This window comes from Grus americana, chromosome 8 (genome assembly GCF_028858705.1).
Source record: "Grus americana isolate bGruAme1 chromosome 8, bGruAme1.mat, whole genome shotgun sequence".
NCBI lineage: Eukaryota > Metazoa > Chordata > Aves > Gruiformes > Gruidae > Grus > Grus americana.
In genome coordinates this window covers 18,508,437-18,513,977 of record NC_072859.1, presented here as the reverse complement: position 1 = coordinate 18,513,977, position 5,541 = coordinate 18,508,437, and the positions used below count along the sequence as shown (strand labels likewise).

The 5,541-nt window shown below is 49.1% G+C and overlaps 1 long non-coding RNA gene across 1 annotated transcript; it reads left to right on the top strand.

Annotated features, from left to right (window-relative positions):
• The first annotated feature begins 3,055 nt into the window (after positions 1-3,055).
• Positions 3,056-5,149, top strand: LOC129209532 (uncharacterized). Its single transcript, XR_008578101.1, has 2 exons — positions 3,056-4,929; positions 5,031-5,149. It is a non-coding gene; the product is annotated as an uncharacterized LOC129209532 (long non-coding RNA).
• Positions 5,150-5,541: the final 392 nt, after the last annotated feature.

The window sequence follows — 5,541 nt, the reverse complement described above, 5'->3', positions numbered from 1 at the left end:
CCCACACTGTAGCTGCAGTGTAGCTGCAAGGATGTCCTATGGATGTAAAATGCTGGGCACGTGGAGACTCCGGGTCTGTAGGGCTGTAATGCACAACAGAGCTGGAAACTAGATGCCTCTCAGGACCTCAAGTTTTAACCTATTAACGTTGGGAAATGTGCTTCACGAAAGGCACAGGCCAGCTGGGTTGTAAATTGATTGCTGTCAGTATTGATGTTTATGTGTTTTTGAGACCTAAGAAAATGCCAGCGTGATCTGACCCAGAAGAATGAGATACATTTCTAGCTGTCTTTGTACTAAAATCTAGTTAAGTAAATTGGCTTTAAAATTGAGTGTGTTAAACGGGTGTGAGGCGGCGCTGTCCCTGTGAGCCAGCACTAGTGTGGATGAATAAGTCACACACTTAGTACTTGGGAAATTTCCTCAAACCTTCAAAGCTATTTATGGCTGAGTGCGTGACCCTCTCACCACAAATTCCAGCCTTCCGACAGAGCGTGGGCGTTTTCCTCAGGTGCTGGTGGTCAGAAACCACAGCGGTCCAGTGCCGTCGCTGCTAGGCAGAGGTCAGCTCCAGGACTCCACACAGGCATTGCCTAAGGAGCCTTAGCGTGTCCTCTCTCAGGGACCGTTCTTCTTTCAGTATTGGACCAGTAAAGTTGACAGGCTGTAGTTATGAACTAGAACTGTACAGAAGAGGCCTTAATTAAATAATTTTTCTGAAGTAATTAAAAGACTGCAAGACGATCATGCAGACAGCAGTGCTGCACCACAGTTTGAAATCTGCCTTTCTCCTCCTGCCAGGCAGTCAAGCTAAGCTTGGCCGCCTCTTCCCCGGCAGAGCAGGTATGCTCTGGCTGGGGTGTCTTTGCAGGAGTTACCCCACAGAAGAAGTACACCCACAGTGAAAGGTAAGTGCATCTTCAGAGAAAGGTAGTCCAGGTTACGGTCCCACGTAGGTAAGGTCCTAGTGCCCGTGGGGCTTTGCTTATCTTTGTGCTTGTGTTGATCAGCCTTAGCAACATGTTTAGCTCTAAATATCTTTATTAAATTAAATGCTTTTAACATTCATTACAGGGCTGCTAATTGCTGACTCCCCCAGAGAAGCTTGGCAGCAGACTGCGTGGGGTGTGAAACACGGGTGAACAGCCTGAGTGGGACCACTCAGTGGGTCCCAAAATGAGCGGTTTAGCCTTACAGCCTGCTGCTCTTGCCGCACCAGACTGAGAAAGGGCTGGCTGGGAGAAGACCTCAGAGATCCAGCATCGCTGCAGTTTTGTTAGGCTCCTGAAAGCCTGAAGGGCTGCTGCTATTATTAGCAAAATGTTGGCAGTGTGATTAGCTCTGCGCAAGACTTAAGTTCAAAGAAGCTTAAAGGATGAACAGACAGATGCAGACTGGACTTAGGCACTGCATATTATAAAACTATGACGGTCTTATGTGATGTGGGAAAAGGTGTGTAGATGCTGGTTCTCCCTTTGTTATCCTCCTGGCCACAGCACTTCCCACGCTTGGCAGCTAACGGGTTTAGGTCCAAGCTAGTGCTCCCTGGTGTATGAGGGTGGAGTGGGCCGGGGCAGCCAGGAGGGATTCCCCATGCTGGGATGCGCAGCCGCGCTGGGCAGGTTTACGAGGACTTGGGATAAAAACGCCCTGAGCCCCATGGCCACTTGCCCTCAGCAGCCCCACTGCCTGCAGGGCTGGCTCCGTTCCTGTCAGTAGCTGTGAATTACACATCTTGGGAAAGAAAACCAACCCTAAACACTCAGTTTAGTACAAAAGTATTTTGGTGCGGTGCTGTTTTGGAGGTTTGCAGCTGTGAAACTTCTCGCTACAGGATATTGGGGATGCTATGCGTTTTCGTAGCCTCAAGAGGATGCAAAGGAAGTTCATGGGAGAGAACTCCAGGGAGGATTAGTGAATACATGGAAACCACCTCTGCCTTGGCATGGCACTGGCTTTTGCCCTGATTTTCCTATTATCTGCAGCACCTCCTATGGCTGCTGTCAGAATGGGAGGCTCTCCAACAAAATGCTCTGGTGGGAGCAAACAGCCGCTGTGTGCTGTGCAAGCCTCCTCCCTCCCCTCAGGATGCACCGCAACTACAGCATCTGCTCACACCCCAGAGCGCGGCAGCATGGCTGCTAGCCACGGCCATGGCTTTGATTCCTCTGTCAGGACAGCTTTACTATAGGCTGCTTGGGACAACTTTCTGTGATAGAGAAACTAATTTCTCTGCCCTTCTTTGCCTCACTTTCATCCGTCCTCCACAGCACATACTCCCTTTTGCTTTTTCCAGACTGGCCTGCAGTGCTGAGCACAGAGGCACCATCTGCTTGAAGGGAAGAGTCATTACTCCTTGGTGTAAGCTACAGCCTTTGATTGATAGATGCTTCCTTGGTTGTGTCACACCAGCAGGCCCAGACTGCGGTACGTGCCCCCGCTGCTCGCCTTTGCCCTGCTCGGGAGGCTCCTCGCTGGCAGTGGCCCCTCTCCCTCCTGCCCCGTGCAAGACGCCCTGTCGCTCGCTACTTCCCGAGCGGTCTGAGCCTGGACAGCCTGCAGAGGCTGGCTGTGGCGTGGGCTCCTGTACAGGAGACATGGAAGGAGCTTCACTCACTGCTGCAGCCCCATATGTGCTCACAGGGGGACTGCCCCGGTCCTCCCTGATTTGTGCCAAAGGGGTGGGCCCCTGGTCTGACACCCAGAAGGGAGGAAGGGACAAATGGTTGGTGCTTGGCTTTTGCTGATTTTTGTGCCTCTCCAGAGCACTGCGCACAAAACGATCCAGATGGGGCTGCTCCACCTCGCCTGTGTGCTGGGGGAGCGCTGGAGGAGTGTGCTGCATTTTGGGGGAGGGCGAGCCAGGCATTTTAGAGCTATTTGGAGCTGACTTTTAAATGCAAAGGTGTTCCCAGCCTGAGCAGAGCAGTGTGGCTCGCTCTCTCCCAGAGCAGCCACCATGTTTGGAGACGCAGCTCTTGGTTCCTTCTACAAGTTGTCACACAAAGGCAGTGGCTAAATGGCTGTCAAAGGCTGGGCTGGTGGAAATCTGTTTCTAACGTTGCAGAGTTGAAGTCAGGCACAGCTTGTGAGATTATGGGGAGTTTGGAACCTGTCCTAACACATCACCAAAAGCACAGAAATCCTGCAGTTCAACGTGCTGACTGTTGCAGGGCTGTTCTGCCTCTTCGCTGCTCAGCATCCGAAGCTCTGTCACATAAAGCATAGGGTTAAATGAGCTCCAGTGAAACCATCCTCCAAAAAACCTGGGATGCTTCTCAGAGCTTGATCACTAGCTGAGGTAGAGGTAAACTGTTTCTGCCCTGCCCCCTCTTAATAGACTTTCTTTTGTTCCCAAATTATTTTTTCTCAACTCCTTTGGTTTCACATCCAAAATGATTCAAAGCTTGTTTTTTTCCAGGTGCCTCTTTTGAAAACTGCACACTCAAGCCATTGTGCACAACAGCTCTGATTTCAGCCTGCAAAAAGTTTGACAACAATCTCTGCAGTCTTTATTTTATCTTCCTTGTGGCTTGGTTCTTGTTTGGTTTTTAAGGGGTTTTTTTCTGGCAGAAATTTCTTTGTCACAGTCGGGCTGACAGTGGCCTACAACATCATTGTTGAATTAAAGGACATATGGGATTTGGAGTGGTCTTTTATACATTTCTGAATCCCAATTATTTCCCTGTAAGACACTACAGGATGTCCTGAAGCTGCTGAAATGAATCACTCGGGTGAACACTTTTTTCTTCTTTTTTGCTGCCAGTTTGAAATAGTAAAAAGTCTGGCCAAATCTGGCCGAATTCCTCCTAATAAAATCTGAAGCAAAACTTCCACGAGTTTGGAGGAATCGTTCTATCACAGCATCCTATCCCTCTGTGGGGACAGTTTTCTTCCTGAAAAGATTTTATGTTAAACTTATCAGAAAAAGGCACCCACTAAAATTCAGGGCTGAGACCTCAGCTGTTTTGGAGACGCTGCCGTCCTTCATTAACTAATTTGCTGGTTCATTGAAACCACAGACTTGTGGGGAACATTGCTGTGCCAGACCTTCTCAATGGGCTGGTTGTGCAGGTAAGTGCCCGCTGCTGTAAGGGTTGCACAATCCAGCCCTTCAGCTTCTGTAAGAATATCCTTTCGCAGGCTCTGAGACCAGGAGAAGTCCCTGAGATATTTTTACTTTGGTGCAGTTCTCTGTAGCAATGAAGGAGTGTGTGTACAGGATGTTTACTGGGCAAACACCACGGCTTCAAACTCCTGCAAGCGAAACGGCCTTTATTGATTTGCACTGTCTGAGGCATGCCAGGAGCAAATACAGATACAGTATAGAATGTGGATCTTCAAATGCCATTTCGGGATAAATATTTACAGGGATATGAATAAGAGGCAAAGAAACATGCTTGTGGCTGAAAAATTTCCAAGCTTTATGTTGTCCCTGTCTTTGCCGATCTGGTTCAGCCAGGGATATAGCAGAGAGCGCCTGGCCGGTCGGCCCTGCCCTGGGGCCCGGATCCAGAAGTAGGCAGGGAGCAGGCGTAAGGCTGAGAAGGCAGGTCGGTCCTTGTATCCGCTCTGTGTGTTTTGCTGAAGCCTCAAGAGGAGAGCCAGATGGTGATACTCGTTTTGGTGGCATTGAGAAGCGGACACTAGCTTGCTGGGAAAAGATCCAAGACCATCAATTCATTTTCATTTCCCATGCAGCAGTTAGATGGTGAGAGTATCGATTTAATCTGAGAGCTAGAATTGACAAAGCCATATCCACGGTTGCTGATACACAGCTTTGCTTTTCTTGTGACTTAGAGCATCTGGGAAGTGGCTTTATGTGTTGTCTTTGAGGAGGGAAATGGTGAAGGTCTGTGGAGAGACAGCTGCTCTGGCATTGCCCTCGCTAGGCTGGATGGATCCTGGGACGCTACCCTGGTTCTTGTGGTCAGTTTACAAGTTTCTTTAGCCCTGTCGGGCCTGATCCTTCAGCAAATTAAAGGACTTCATAAACAACTTCAATTTTCTTTTTCCCTATCCTTACTCAGATCCCCAGATGAACTTAATCTGAGAAGACGTGAAGCTCCGATTCAAAACCCCACATCCTAGAGCTGACGTCCTAGGCGACCCTGTCCCACATTTAACAGCAGTCTGGTTTCTGTCTTTTAAATAAATATGTAGGGATCTCTGACCTTTTCACCTGAGGTACGTGTATATGCCAAGGGAAGGTATGTCACAGTACAGGGTGATGTTCCAGTCCTGCCTTTAATTTGGCTGGTCTGACTAGCCGTGGCATGGATGTTAGCGAGGGGTGCTGAGTCTCCCTACTTCAGGCGTCTGTAAAAATACCTTCCCTAATGCTGCTGGCACGGCCCTGACTGTGCACACAGGAACCCCACCTTCGCTTGCTAGTAGGTGGTTCCGATTCCCCACGCTTCTGGCGCCAAGGAATTTTGCAAATTTTTTGTGTAACTTGGATGGAAAGTGGTATTTTGGGGTTTTTTTTTCTGTGATTGCTGCTTTCACTCTCCTTCCCCTGGTATATATCTTGGAGAGTTT